This window comes from Penaeus monodon, chromosome 40 (genome assembly GCF_015228065.2).
Source record: "Penaeus monodon isolate SGIC_2016 chromosome 40, NSTDA_Pmon_1, whole genome shotgun sequence".
NCBI lineage: Eukaryota > Metazoa > Arthropoda > Malacostraca > Decapoda > Penaeidae > Penaeus > Penaeus monodon.
Window position 1 is genome coordinate 9,607,280 of NC_051425.1, and position 17,500 is coordinate 9,624,779.

At 37.3% G+C, this 17,500-nt stretch overlaps 1 protein-coding gene and 2 pseudogenes across 2 annotated transcripts in view; 1 reads left to right on the forward strand and 2 right to left on the reverse strand.

Moving 5' to 3' along the window:
- Nucleotides 1–17,500, reverse strand: part of LOC119597852 (gastrula zinc finger protein XlCGF8.2DB-like) — an 80,286-nt gene that overhangs the window by 34,238 nt on the left and 28,548 nt on the right. The gene's annotated exons all lie outside the window — the stretch shown is intronic.
- On the forward strand, nt 8,142–11,184 carry LOC119597985 (annotated as a pseudogene).
- On the reverse strand, nt 13,719–17,459 carry LOC119597986 (annotated as a pseudogene).

Consider the following 17,500-nt stretch of genomic DNA (forward strand, 5'->3'; position numbering starts at 1 on the left):
CCAGATGATGCAGTTCGATCAGGGGAGGGGCGGATCATCTAGATCATGAGGGGGTTGTGAACTTTGACGAGTACTTTGAGCATTGTACCAGGTAGACCCTCCAAAGTAAGCAATGTCACAATACCTGTGCCGGACCCACCCTCAGTGGAACCTCCTACCCTAATGGAGGTTTAGGATGGCGATTTCCAAGCGAAGAGGGGGGAAAGCTGCGGGCATATGTGAACCCCCGTGAACTTCAAAAGGCGGGGGTTGAACCTATGGCCCGGGGGCTTGCCATCTTGCCAGCCCTGACTGCCATCGGCAATCTGGTACCATTCCCCTGACCTGTTGGGGGAGTGTGGGTCATCCCTCTCGGGAAAGGGGGAAAAGGGGATCGTTGGAACTGTAACAATACCTGGCATTACACTGCTCGCATACCACCCAAAGGGTTTTTCGCCCACATCTTCTGAAAGGATCTGCGACTCCCTTGGGGCATCGAGACCAGAGCAGTCTAGTTCATCCTGGCAAGTCCCAATAGACAATACTAGCGCCTCGGTACTTGTGGAACGCTGTTGTGAATTTGTGTCGTGGGTTGCTTACCCAACATCGACCTAAAGAAAGCTTTACTCGGTGATCGGAATTGCTATGGGAGTTTTGAAGGGGAATTTCCCGCCCCAGTTTATTGGCCTAATAGAAAAGCCTATTACCGGTACAGAAAAGCTGTAAAGTGTGGTGGTGGTCTGTAAAACTTTTTCCTTTTTATTAGGGGTGGGGAAAGGCTGTGCCCCTTGCACCAACAATTTTCAACATCTGTATGAACTAGAAAGGGGCAAAGCTAAATCAGTGTGGAGAAACGCGGGCAATATCAAGGCTCGACCTGACTTTGCCAATGATTTTCCATCCTATTGAGCCCCCTGGAGTCTTTGTGGCGGCCCCAGAGATTTAGCAATGAGGAAACCCTTTTGGGCCCTAGAGGTTCCTGGCCAAGACCAAGATTCAGGATTTTGGGGGTTTTGGGGGGAACCCATTCGCGATCCTGCCTGAAAGCGAGGACTTTGAAGTTACGAGAGTTTTAAAACCTTTGGGTAGTGTAGTCCACATTTGGGTGTCAACCAAGAAGTCAATAGAGGGTTTGGTCCTGCAACAGGAGTCATGTGTCTTAAAGGCCCTTGATACTGCCAGTTTTGTCTAGGGAAAGCGAAACCTGATGCTATCCATGTTTTGGGAGTTCGTCTGGATGCCTTTTGTAAAAAATCCCAGGCTATATGGGCACCTAGTCGCTTCCCTGTGGTCCCCTGCCATCGGTTTGCCTCTCGCGAGACAACCCTGGGGGGGGAGGCCCATGGGACGACCAGGAGATCATGGCTCTGGCAGCTCGACGAGACCTTGCAGGAATTAGAGATGGGCCGAGGGCTGCGGAGATCCCCTGAGGGAACCTCGGGGTTTGGAAGGAAGGGGGGATGCACCCACACCCCCGTCGGCGTTACCCCCTGATGATGATGAGGAGGAATATAACATATAAACATATATTTTATATTTATATAATTATATATATTATAATATATATAAAAATTTACATATTATACATATATAAAATATATATACATATATATATATATATTTTAATATATAATATATTATATTAATATATATTTTATAAAACCCCACAACAAAAACCACACACACACACACCCACAACACACAACACACAACAACACACACCACACAACACACAACACAACACGCGCACACACGGAAACACACACGCATACACGCCCCAAAACCCAAAACGGCACACATACACGCGCACACACGGACACACCCCCACACATATATATGTTTAGATTTTGTATATTTTATATGTATTTTAGAATAATATCTATATCTATTCCATATTTTGCATAAATAAATATACAATACATACGACATATACTAATTTTGGGTTTTATATATATATATTATATATATTATATATATATATATATATATAAAATAATAACAACACATATATATATGCACATTCTATATTCTCATTTTATATATATATATTATATATTAAAATTAATTATATTATATTTTATATATAATTATATATTATATATAATATATAAAATATATTATATTATATATATATATAAAAGTTGGTCCATATCCATGTTTTTAGAGAAACCCCCGGGTTCCGTCGGGCACTTCGCACGCTACAAAGCGCAAAATTTCTGGAGTCGCCTGTAGCGCGTACTCTATTTTTTTGGTGGGGCACAAAAGCTCGGGCCCGAGAGGGGGTGCGCCCGGCAAACGAAAGCTAATTGCCACAAACAGAGTAATGTGAATGCCAAGGAATATTTTCCGGGATGGTTCGGGCATAGAACTTTAAAATCACTTTAAACCTAGTGGGTACTTTTTGGCTGGTATATATTATTGTTTTAGCCAAGCAAAAGGGGTTAAATGCGAAGAAAAAATGAGAGCATGATTTCCCGAGTTTTAAGCAATCGATGGACTTTAAAGGAAAATATGATATGTAGATATAAAAAAATTTCGGTTAAAATACTAGCTAAATAAAAGTTAGAGAAAATGTTTAAAAAAATTTAAAAAGAAAAAAACTCGTGTGGGCAGTGTTTATTTTGAGATCACCCTTTGGTTCCGTTCTAGCGTATTCTTTGTAGAGCATAAAAGATTCCGTATTTCAAAGGAACGCAAAGATACTTTTTAAATGCGGGGGGTTGCAGTATAGCGGCCAGCTTCTTTCCCCCCCCGACTTTACCCCCCATGTGACGTCAGCATACCGTGCTCTTCACAGCTGAGTCGTTAAAAGGGGGGGCGGGGGCGAACCCCGGACCTTGCCCCCCCTTTGGGTATAAAATATATATTATTATATTTATATATATATATATATATATTTATATATATATATATATATATATATATATATATGTAATTTTATATAAAACATATATTATATTAATATTTTTATATATATAATATTTTTATAATATTATATTATTAAAATATATAATCATATATGTATACATATATTATATATATATATATATTATATATTAATATAATATATACACACACACACACACACACACACACACACACACACACAACACACACACCACACACAACACACACACACACAAACACACACACCCACACAAACAACCACCACCACCCACACACACACAACACACACACACACACCACAAATATTATATTATATATATAATATATTATATTATATATATATATATATATTTATTATATATATATATATAATATATATGAATGTGTATATATAATATACATATATACATTCACACACGGTTTTTGTATATATAATATTATATATAATATATATTATTATATATATTTATATATATATAATTTTAAAATTTTATATATATTATGGTGTAAATGTGTGTGTGTGTGTGGTGTTATAATATAATATATATATATTATATAAAATTATATATATATTTTTGTGTGTGTTGTGTGTGTGTGTGGTACATATGTGTGTGGTGTGTGGGTTTTATATATATATATATAATATATATAAAATTAAAATATATATATATATATATATATATATATATATATATAAATATGCTACACAACCACACATACACACAAAAAACGAACACACAAAAAAACACAATATAAACACCACACACATATATTTAAAAAGTATATATTTTTTACATATATACTACACTATAATGCTATAAATGTTTTTATTTACATACAAACATACATTACCTGTATAATATATATATATATATATAATTATAATTATATATATATATAAATATAATATTATATATAAAATACATATACAGTTATAATATATATATTAAAATATATTTTATATTATATAAATTTTATTATATATATAATATATATATAATATATAATATATAATATATATATTAATTATAATAAAAAATATATATATATATATAATATGATAGATAGATAGATAGATGACAGATAGATAGATAGATAGATAGATAGATAGATTGATAGATGGATAGATATACAAAATATAATATATATATAAATTATATAATATAATAAATTATATTATATAATTTATATTTTATATATAATATATATATATTAATTTATATATATATATATATATATAATTACACACAAATATATATAGATATAATATACTATACTTTAAATATTATATATTATAAATTATATTTATATTATATTATATTTATATATATATATATATATATATAATATATATATTACACACACAAACAAAAACAACACACCACACACAACACACACCACACACACACACACACCATTATAATATTATATTATATATATAAAATTTTAATATTAATATACAATATACATATTTTTTATATAAAATTATATATATATATATATATTATAATATTTTAAAAATATATTATATATATTTTATATATATATGGGTTGTGTTTGGTGTGTGTGTGTGTGCGTGTGGTGTGTGTGTGTTGGTGTTTTATAATATTAACATACACACCTTTATATATAATATAATTATATATATATATATATATATAATATTTTATATATATATATATATATATATATATGTATGTATGTGTGTACATATGTGTAACCACCGCTCTAAAATTGCCAAGAAAAATCATGGAAAACCCATGATCGTCAAGGCCGCGGTGGCCGAGTGGTTGGGAGCGTCGGACTCTGGACTGTCACGACGGCAATCTGAGTCGAGGGTTCGAGCACCGGCCGGCGCGTTGTTCCCTTGGCAAGGAGCTTCACCTCGTTTGCCTGCCTAGCCGTGGGTGGGCAAGCCAGCCCAAGTCGTGCTGGTCCCAAGCCCGGATAAAATAGAGAGAATGATTACCTAAAAAGGTAACCCCGGGCCCACTCTCCGTGGAAAGGAACGGGGGACCCTACCACGTACTCACTCCAAGAGCATCACAACGTGAAAACTGCAATTGAGTATCATGCTGTGACCACGGCGGCTCAGACATAAACCTACCGTTAAAAAGAAGAAGTACATATGTGTAGGGTGTGTATTTTAGTTATATATAATATATTATATATATATATATATATATATATATATATATATATATATATATATATATACGCATACAAAAACCACACATACACACACACAACCACACATACACACACACATCGATACAACACAAACACACACATATAAACACCACACACATATATTTAAATGTATATATTTATACAAAATACATACACATATATATGCTTATAATTTTGTTTTTATATATACATACATACATACATATATCTGTAAAAATATTATATAATATATATTTTATAATATATATTATATATATATATATATATATATATATATGAATATATTGTGTGTGTGTATGGCATATACATAAATCTATTTCTGTTACCAATAGACCACATGGTTGTTTACCACGTGGCTCCAAGTCCAATTTAGAACCACAACTCAGCGAGGGCGTAGATGACAATTATATCTGACCTCGCCTGACCCGACATTTTCGTGCTTAGCGCCCGGGGTGGTAAGGTCGACCTAGCCCTCCCCCTCGGGCGGGTTGACCCAAACACGTGACCCCGCTTTAGCCACAGACATCGTCTCGTGTGTGGGTTTTTACTCTTATCAATAAAGAGTGAAGCCATTATACCATATCACTACCCCAGCAAGCCACTATCCCAAGTACTCATAGACTCTTACAGTGTATTGTGTGTGTTTGTGTTTGTGTGTGTGTGTGGTGTGTGTGTGTGTGTATATTATATATATATATATATATAAAATTTTTTATATATATATATATATATATATATATATATATTATATTATATATAAGGCCGCGTTGGCCGAGTGGTTAGAGCATCGGACTGAAGACTGGCACGACGGCAATCTGAGTTCGAGGGTTCGAGTCACCGGCCGGTGCGTTGTTCCCTTGGGCAAGGAACTTCACCTCGATTGCCTACCTAGCCACTGGGTGGCCAATCCAGCCCAAGTCAAGTGCTGGTCCCAAGCCCGGATAAAATAGAGAGAATGATACCTAAAAGATAACAAACCCGGCACTCTCCGTGGAAGGAACTGGGGACCCTACCACGTACTCACTCCAAGAGCATCAAACATGAAAACTAAATTAAGTATCATGCGTGACCACGGCGGCTCAAAATGAAACCCACCATAAAAAAAAAAAAAAAAAAAAAAAAAAAAAAAAAAAAAAATATTTTAATATAATATATATATATATATATATAGATATATATATAATATATATATATATAAAATTATAAAATATACAACACACACACATATATATGAGTATATATGAATATATATGTGGATGTATATGTACACTATATATTTTATTATATATATTATTTATATATATATATATATTTTTATATATATATATATATATTTTATATATATATATATAATGGATATATATATAATATATATATAATTATATATAATATATATATATATAATATATATATATTATATGTGTATTATATATGCTGTGTATGTTTGTGTGAATATATATATTACACACCAACACACACAACACACACATATAATATAAACTATCTATTATCTATCTATTATCTATCTTTTCTATTATTATCTATCTACTATCTATCTATTATATATCTATATTATATATTTTATATGGCTATATATCTATCTATCTTATATATATATCTATCTATCTATCTATATATTTTATATCTATATATATATATATTAATTAATTATATGGCTATATATTATATATCATATATTATATATATCTATATAATATCCCAATATCATCTATCTATCTATCTATTATCATCATCTATCTATATAATATATATATATAATATATTCTATCTATATCTATTCTCTCTCTCTCTCTCTCTCCCCTCTCTCTCTCTCTCTCTCTCTCTCTCTCTCTCTATATATATATATAATATAAAATATATATATATAATATTATATATATATATTATTATTTTATATATATAATATATAACACACAAAACACACACACAAACACAACACACACACACACACACACACACACATACTTTATATTAAATTGTTATATATTTATTTTTAATATTATATATTATATATATATATATATATATTTTATATAAAATTATATAATAATATATATATATATAATATGCATATATAAAATGACTTTTGTATGTAATTATGAATACATACACACATATTACTTACGAAAATACTTTACTGCCACCCAAACCTTGCATTTTTCTCGAGTACCGCCAAACTGTAAGCACAAATGTCCCACGGTATCACGTTTTTGGGACAAACCCGGCGGAGATAACGCCCAAACGACGCGGTGAGGAGGCCGTATATAAAAAGGAGGGCCGGGTCCTCGCAGGCACTCATGAGACCGTGCGAGTGAGGCGTGTGCTGCTGTGTTATCAGGCCAGAAAGCATACGCCAGATCAGAATGAACGGGGCGCTTATCGGAGTTCTGGCCTCCTTGTGGGGTTTGGGGTGTCATCAACCGCTTTACCGGCTTGGAGGACCACCACTGGCTGCGTCGACCATGGAACACAAGTACGTTTCGTTTCGAAGAGTCAGTTGGCTCTGGGAATAGCGGAGTAATATATGATAGATGTTCTGGGAATAGGCCGTTCCTCGTGTGGAATTGAATGATGTCATAAAATGAACTCTATGATTTAATGAAAAAACAGCCACTCTACCTGGATTTTTTGCATACCATACAGAGGGTAAATACGTTTTGCCTAGCTTTAGGTTGTTGAGATCTTCAGTTTTTAACAGTTTCTCAGTTTATGTCCCCTATGGGTAGTCCAAAATCCGGTAAGTTTGGAAAAATCTATAAATACAGAATACAGAACATATTTGGAAAGAGCCAGGTATTACTGCTTAATGTAAAGCTTGATACGAATTCCAACTTTTATCCAGATATAGAAAGTCACCAAAACCATAACCAGCTGTATCTTTTATAAGCAGGATATAAAAATTGTAATACGATAAAAAATGATTTGCGCAAAGTGACTTATTTTAAAAGAGCAGCTGATTTATGCAGCAAAAATCATTCCAAGTGCAATTTGACTTTTGGGTTCAAATAGATGTAGCTTGAACCTATCAGACCACTTATACTCCAATGGCGTACGGTACAGATGCATTCTTGTAAGAGGCTGGGTGCTCAATACTTTTAAACCCATCGGGAATTCCTTTCATTGCAGAATTATATACAGTAGGATGTTAATATTATCCACATACCCACACATAAGAACTTTTTTCTAATTATATACTCATGGAAGAAACTCCATCTAATGGTATAAGTATTGGGAAAAATGTTCAGACGTGTCTATGTTTGTGACAGAGGAGGACAAGGAATGGTGTGACCCCGTGTTGGGTTTGCCTTACATAACGGGAGATTGGTACCAACCCCAACCGCCCGATCAACGTTTGCCCGGACTCTCGGGAGCACATAAACACAAGGTTCATGTTGCAATACCAGGAATGAGCCGGAGAGACAACGGTATGGAGGCACTTTCGTGTGTGTTGTGTGTTTGTATACATACATACATAAAATACATACATATATAATTATATATATATATATATATAATAATATATTATATATATATATATATTATATGTATGTATGTATGTATGGGGTACTACATAGCTGGGTATTTATAAAAATGCATTTAAATGAATAATGAAATGATAGAGAACTAACTGTCTTCTTCAGGACACCTTCCTGACCGCGGACAAAGCTGTCATCGACGCATCGACCTTCGATCCTGCCAAACCCATCAAGTTCTTTACTCACGGCTTCATTGACACCGGTAATACTGAGTGGCTGAAGGTAAAGTCTACAATAGTCATGTTAAAAGGATTTTCGTTGTGAGGGATAATATTGTGGTTATTTTGAACAGAGGATTTTGTCTAGGGTATACCAATGGGATCAAAGAGTAACTTAGATACAGATCTGTGAATACACTTTTTCAATTAAAAAACAAATTACGAATATGAAAGTTGCAGAGCCCGTCTATGTAAGAATGTGACTTGTTTCCCTGTAAGGCCAGTAATCATTGAAGAAGTTTATAAAATACGTTCTTGTGTTTTTTCTTCCAGAGAGTGGCCAGGGCCCTAAATAACCGGGGAGACTACAACGTCATCCGCGTGAACTGGGGAGCAGTTCCTTGCCCATGTACTACTCTGCCACAGCCAACACCCGGGTGGTCGGCCTTGAGATCGCTTACCTCGTCAACTTCTTCATCGACAATTACGGAGTCGATCCGGCGAATGTGCACCTGATTGGACACTCTCTAGGGTCCCACGTGTCCGGTTATGCTGGAGAGCGGATCAGCGGCTCGGGCGCATCACCGGCCTGGACCCCGCCGGGGACCCTACTTCACGGAGACACCGAGCTTCATCCACCTGGACGCCACCGACGCCGTCTTCGTCGACAACATCCACACGGACGCCGACACCATCTTCGTTCTGGGGTACGGCACTGAGCAAGAGATGGGCAACGTCGACTTTTATCCGAATTCCGGCCATGACCAGCCGGGCTGCGATCCTGTCTCCATCGGCATCGAAAATTTTTGATGCCATTGGGGAGGGGGGGCGAGACCTGGGAGCCTGTAGCCACGACCGCTCCCGTGGAACTCTTTGAGGATTCCCTCGGAGAGCCGTGTCCTTACCTCGCGCATGAGTGCATCGATTATGATTCCTTCGAACAGGTAGGATCTGAGGATATAATTTTACCTCCCATTTCAACTAACATGTTCAACTGTAGAAATGCTTCACTTGTCTTGATGTATAATCATATATTAATAATTTAAGTAATGTTGCAAAGATCTTGCAATCAGCAGCAGCAACCAGTGAATACATGAAGTAGTGAATCATACTATAACGTGCTTCCGCAGGGTCGATGTGCTAGTTGCAATGAAGACCAACTCTGCGTGCGCATTCATGGGCATCCACGCAGACCAATACACGGCCAAGACCCGAGAGAAAGTGAGGATGTATTTTGATACCGATTCAAAAAACACCATACTGCTGTAAGTATTTTTCTGCTCTATTAAAAGGTAGTTTTATCGAGTAACTATTTTTTACTGAATCTTCACTAATAGTACTGGGGGATTATTACGTCCGTCCCAAAACCGGTGGGCATGATATATGTCCTTGGTATATTAAAAACAGGCAAATGTCACGGCACATGATAACAATTTGCAAAAAGCTTAATATGCCCCGGCGATCTGTCTTTCTCTTCCAGACTACCATTACCAGTTGGTGATTGACACGGCTCACCCGAGGACGCCGAGGACTGGGTCCAGGGCCATCTCAACTTGTGGCTTTACGGCGACACGGCAATGTCATCGAAAAGGTTCAGATCACCAAGTAAGTTTTAGACACACGAGCTGTGGGCCCTTTAAGTTCACAGTCCTAATCTGATATCAAATTCTCATGCGTGGTATGGGTACGAGTATGGGCCCCAAAGGATGCATGGGTTGCGGAGGAGCTACCGCCCGTTCAGACCCTGACTCCTTGTCTCTTCTTCCCTGCAGGGAGCACGAGCGGTTTCGAACCACGGCCAGCCCAAGTACTTCCTGCTCACCGAGTCACGTGGGCATCTCACGCGTGATCCGGGTCGAGGCTCACTGGAAGTACGACGACACGCTCACGAACCCCGGCTTCCTACTGCTTCATGCTGCTCTGCAAAAACCCCGCCCTCTACGTGCGCTCCGTCAGGATTTCCTCCATGGAATACTACCCCGAGGAGTAAGTGGTATCCCTGCCCATGTGTACAGACAGATTCTTCTATTCTCTGTATATATATGTGTATATATAATATACATATGAATGTTTATGCATATATATATAATATATATATATATATATAATATATATAATATACAATATTAAAATATATATATATTATATATATAATAATATATATATATATATTATAATATATATATATTATATAAAAGCAAATACTTCATTATTCATGCTTTCAACCCCCTTGCAGATCGCGCCTGGACCCACACCGCCCTGCGTGTGTGACGCCGGCAGCGACTATTCTCGAGATCAAGTCCGGACACACTGCAGTGATGACTTCGGACGATTCCTGCGTGTTCACCATTTCCTAAAGGACGACTGTTTTGGGAATCCGAATGTTTCCACGAACGATAAGGCCAGGGAAGCATGGCAGTTTATCTCGAATTTTAATTTTGTAATGCTTCTTTTATGCTTGGTTTATACATCTCGTAAAGACTTGCGAATTTCAGGGAAAGTATTTGCGGTTGTACCTTTATTTACCCTTGTACTTTATGTGTCCATGATACACATTTATTTATCAGAGTCAGATTAAGCTCACACGCGGCCTTGGGGTGGGCACCTTGGTAAAGCTGTGAGAAAATCTTATCATGAAGTTTATACTTAAATGCTTAAACACGAGCTCATTTAAATACAATAAATATCTGCAACAAATCTTTTTTTCCGAACCTACTTTGAGAAAATGGTTTTAGTGACGATTTTGTACATGCAGCTTTGGCTTATTATTTGTTTATTCTTTGTTCCTTTCCTTGCCCTAATGTAATATGTGTTTATTAAAGTTCAGTTGTTTTCTCGTTGACTTTTGGAAGGACTAAAATAAAAACAAATAGCTGGATGGTAACATGCATTCCTGACACTAGACAACAATATCAAAATTGAATATATCAGCTTATACCAATAAAAGTTTTAAATTTATCGCCAATGCCAAGGCTTTTGTGTCGGGCCTTCGGTTTAGTTAAGCTCCCTTAACTGAATAATCAGTAAACACAAGCTCATGTCTACGCATTTTGACAGTGATGTGCTAGCTTCGCCTTGGAGAATACCGCGACAAAATTAAGTACATGTGAATGAAGTGGAAATGAATGATATTTCCTTTTGCGGGTTCTGGAAAATGATGTGCTAAAGAGTTCAGATTTGTGTGTGTGTGTGTGTATGTAGATAATAGCACATCCACACACACACACACTCACACTCAAAAACACACACACAAAAAACACACACACACACACACACACACACACCACACACACACACACACACACACACACACACACACACACACACACATATATATATATATATATATAATATATATATATATTTTAATATATATATATATAAAATTAATTTGTATATTTTAGGGATGTGTGTGTGTGTTGTGTGTGTGTTTTGAGGTGTGTAAACATTTTTTATATAAGTATAAAAGGGAATTTAATTTTTTTATGTATAAGGTTTTATAGATATAATTATATTATATATATATATATATATATAAAATATAATATATTATTATATATTATATATAAAAATATATAGAAAATTATAATATAATGGGAAATATATATAAATCCCACACACCCCACACGCAAAAACCCCCACACACAAAAAACCAAAACACACCCCCACACACACAAAAAAAAAACACCCCACACAACACACATATATATAAAATAAAATTTTATATATATATTATATTATATATTTAATATATATATATTTTTGTGTGTGTTGTTGTGGTGTTTTGTGTTTTGGGGGTGTGTGTGTGTGGTGGTGTGGGGGTGTGTGTGTGGTGTGTGTGTGTTTGTTTTGTGGTGTGGGGTTTTTGGGGTGTGTGTGTGTTTTGTGGATGTGATATTTTTCTACATACACACACCCAAAAACCCCCCCCAATCTGAACTTTTAGACATCTTTTTCCCCAGAACCCGAAAAAAGGCAAATCATTCTTTTCCCAAACTTCTTTTCAAAATGTACTTAATTTTGTCGCGGTATTCTCCAAGGCGAACCCATAGCACATCACTGTCAAAATGGTAGACATGAGCTTGGGGTTTACTGATTTTCCCCTTTAAGGGGAGTTTAACTAAACCAAAGGGCCCCGACAAAAAAAGGCCTTGGCTTTGGGGGGATAAAATTAAAATTTTTTTTGGTATAAGCTGAAAATTTTCCAAATTATAAATGATTGTTGTTTTTGTCGGGAAATTTCATTTTACCATCCAGCTATTTGTTTTATTTTAGCCTTCCCCAAAAAGTAAACCCGAGAAAAACTGAAAAAAAAATAAACAAATTTTACATTAGGGAAAGGAAAAAGGAAAAACCAAAGAAAAAACAAACAAAAAAAACCCAAAAAGTTTGATGTAAAAAATTCGTAAATAAACCTTTTTTCCAAAGTGGGTTGGGCCCCCCCAAAAAAGATTTTTTGCAGTTTAATTTTTTGTATTTAAATGAGCTGGGTTTTTTAAGGGCATTAAGTATAAACTTCATAAAAATAAGATCTTCACAGCTTTCCCAAAGGGTTGCCCCCCCCAAGGGGCCCCCCGCTCCCGGGTGAGTTTTAATCGGGACTTGAAAAATAAATGTGTAAAAGGGGACACAAAAAGAGTAAAAGGGGTAAAAAAAGGGGTAAAAAACCGCAAATTTTTTCCCCCTAAACTTCGAAAAAGTTTTATCGAGATGTATAAAACCAAGCAAAGGGGGAAGCATAAAAATTAAACTTTCGAGTTTAAACTCCCGGGTTTTTCCCTGGCCTTATCTTTCTTTGGAAAAACATTCGGTTCCCCAAAAACCCCCGGGGCGTCCTTTAGGAAATGGTGAAAAAGCGGGAATCGTCCAAAGGGTATCATTTGCAGTGTGCCCGGGAAAACTTGATCTCGAGATAGTGTCCCGGGCGTCACACCCCCACGCGGGTGGGTCCAGGCGCAAATCTGCAAGGGGGTTTGAAAAATGAATAATAAAGGGTTTTTTGCATTTATAAAATATATATATATATATATATATATATTATAATTTTATTATATATAAATATATATATTTTATATTTTAATATGTATATATATATAATATATAAATATATAAAATATAAAATATATATATATATATGCAAAAACATTCATATTTTATATTAATTTTAACAATATTTAAGAAAATAGAAAAATCGGTCTTAAAAAAGGGCAGGGAAAAACCCCTTACTCCTCGGGGTAGTATTCCATGGGGGAAAATTTCCTGACGGAGCGCACTTTAGAGGGCGCGGTTTTTGCAGAGCAGCATGAAGAGGGGAAACCCGGGGTTATTTTTGAGGCTTTGGTCGTGTATTTCCCAAAGGGGACCCTCGCCCCGGGAAAATCACGCGTGGGGATGGAAAGGGGACTCGGGAGCGGGAAAATTTCCCTTGGGCTGGCCGTTGGTTTGGGAAACCCGGGGCTCCCTGGGGGAAGGAGAAAACAAGGATCGGGGGCCCGGAACGGGGGGGTTAAGTTCCTCCGCAACCATCATTCCTTTTGGGAACATTCGTACCCTTTACCACGCATGAAAATTTTGGGGAATCAGATTAGGACTGTGAATTTAAAAGGGAAACCACAGCTCGTGTGTCTAGAACTTTCTTGGTGATTGAAACCTTTTTTAGGGCATTGCCGTTTTTTCGCCGTTAAAAACCACAAAATTGAGATTTGGGCCCCGGACCCCGTTTGGCCCTTTTCCCCGGGTGAGGGCCCTGTCAATCCCCCAAAATGGTTTAAAGGTTTTTTGTTTTGGAAGAGGGAAAAACAGATCGCCGGGGGATATTAAGCTTTTTTCAAATGGTTATCATGTGCCGTGAATTTCCTGTGTTAATAGTACCCCAAAGGGAAAATAAAATGACCCCCGGATTTGGGAAGGAAAGTAAAAATCCACCCCGTTTCTATTAGTTTAAGATTCCCGTAAAAAATAGTTACTCGATAAAACTACCTTTTAATAGAGCAGAAAAATACTTACAGCAGTATGGTGCTTTTGAATCGGTATCAAAATACATCCTCACGTTCTCTCGGGTCTTGGCCGTGTATTGGTCTGCGTGGATGCCCATGAATGCGCACGCAGAGTTGTCTTCATTGCAACTAGCACATCGACCCTGCGGAAGCACGTTATAGTATGATTCACTACTTCATGTATTCACTGGTTGCTGCTGCTGATTGCAAGATCTTTGCAACATTACTTAAATCATTAATATATGATTATACATCAAGACAAGTGAAGCATTTCTACAGTTGAACATGTTAGTTGAAATGGGAGGTAAAATTATATCCTCAGATCCTACCTGTTCGAAGGAATCATAATCGATGCACTCATGCGCGAGGTAAGGACACGGCTCTCCGAGGGAATCCTCAAAGAGTTCCACGGAGCGGTCGTGGCTACAGGCTGCAAGGTCTCGCCCGCCTCCCCAATGTCATCAATAATTTCGATGCCGATGGAGACAGGATCGCAGCCCGGCTGGTCATGGCCGGAATTCGGATAAAAGTCGACGTTGCCCATCTCTTGCTCAGTGCCGTAGCCCAGAACGAAGATGGTGTCGGCGTCCGTGTGGATGTTGTCGACGAAGACGGCGTCGGTGGCGTCCAGGTGGATGAAGCTCGGTGTCTCCGTGAAGTAGGGTCCGGCGGGGGTCCAGGCCGGTGATGCGCCCGAGGCCGCTGATCCGCTCTCCAGCATAACCGGACACGTGGGACCCTAGAGAGTGTCCAATCAGGTGCACATTCGCCGGATCGACTCCGTAATTGTCGATGAAGAAGTTGACGAGGTAAGCGATCTCAAGGCCGACCACCCGGGTGTGTGGCTGTGGCAGAGTAGTACATGGGCAAGGAACCTGCTCCCCAGTTCACGCGGATGGACGTTGTAGTCTCCTGGGTTATCAGGGCCCTGGCCACCTCTGGAAGAAAAAACACAAGAACGTATTTTATAAACTTCTTCAATGTATTACTGGCCTTACAGGGAAACAAGTCACATTCTTACATGAGACGGACTCTGCAACTTTCATATTCGTAATTTTGTTTTGAATTGAAAAAGTGTATTCACAGATCTGTATCTAAGTTACTCTTTGATCCCATTGGTATACCCTAGACACAATCCTCTGTTCAAAATAACCACAATATTATCCCTCACAACGAAAATCATTTTAACATGACTATTGTAGACTTTACCTTCAGCCACTCAGTATTACCGGTGTCAATGAAGCCGTGAGTAATGAACTTGATGGGTTTGGCAGGATCGAAGGTCGATGCGTCGATGACAGCTTTGTCCGCGGTCAGGAAGGTGTCCTGAAGAAGACAGTTAGTTCTCTATCATTTCATTATTCATTTAAATGCATTTCTATAAATACCCAGCTATGTAGTACCCCATACATACATATATATATATATATATATATATATATATAATATATTATATATATATATATATATATGTATGTATGTATGTATGTATGTATACAAACACACACACACACGAAAGTGCCTCCATACCGTTGTCTCTCCAGGCTCATTCCTGGTATGCAACATGAACCTTGTGTTGATGTGCTCCCGAGAGTCCGGGCAAACGTTGATCGGGCGGTTGGGGTGGTACCAATCTCCCGTTATGTAAAAGGCATCCCAACACGGGGGTCACACCATTCCTTGTCCTCCTCTGTCACAAACATAGACACGTCTGAACATTTTTTCGAATACTATATACCATTAGATGGAGTTTTTCTTCCATGAGTATATAAATTAGAAGAAGTTCTTATGTGTGGGTATGTGGATAATATTAACATCCTACTGTATATAATTCTGCAATGAAAGGAATATCTGATGTTTAAAGTATTGAGCACTCAGCCTCTTACAAGAATGCATCTGTACACGTACGCCATTGGAGTATAAGTGGTTGATAGGTTCAAGCTACATCTATTTGAACCAAGAGTCAAATTGCACTTTGGAATGATATTGCTGCATAAATCAGCTGCTCTTATAAAGTAAGTCACTTTGCGCAAGTCATTTTTTATCGTATTACAATTATATATCCTGCTTATTAAAGATACAGCTGGTTATGGTTGGTGACTTTCTATATCTGGATAAAAGTTGGAATTCGTATCAAGCTTTATCATTAAGCAGTAATGCCATGGCTCTTTCCAAATATGTTCTGTATTCTGTATTTATAGATTTTTTCCAAACTTACCGGATTTTGGACTACCCATAGGGCACATAAACTGAGAAACTGTTAAAAAACTGAAGATCTCAACAACCTGAAGCTAGGCAAAACGTATTACCCTCTGTATGGTATGCTAAAAATCCAGGTAGAGTGGCTGTTTTTTCATTAAATCATAGAGTTCATTTTATGACATCATTCAATTCCACACGAGGAACGGCCTATTCCAGAACATCTATCATATATTACTCCGCTATTCCCAGAGCCAACTGACTCTTCGAAACGAAACGTACTTGTGTTCCAGAGGTCGACGCAGCCAGTGGTGGTCCTCCAAGCCGGTAAAGCGGTTGATGACACGCCAACCACAAGGAGGGCCAGAACTCCGATAAGCGACCCGTTCATTCTGATCTGGCGTATGCTTTCTGGCCTGATAACACAGCAGCACACGCCTCACTCGCACGGTCTCATGAGTGCCTGCGAGGACCCGGCCCTCCATTTATATACGGCCTCCTCACCGCGTCGTTT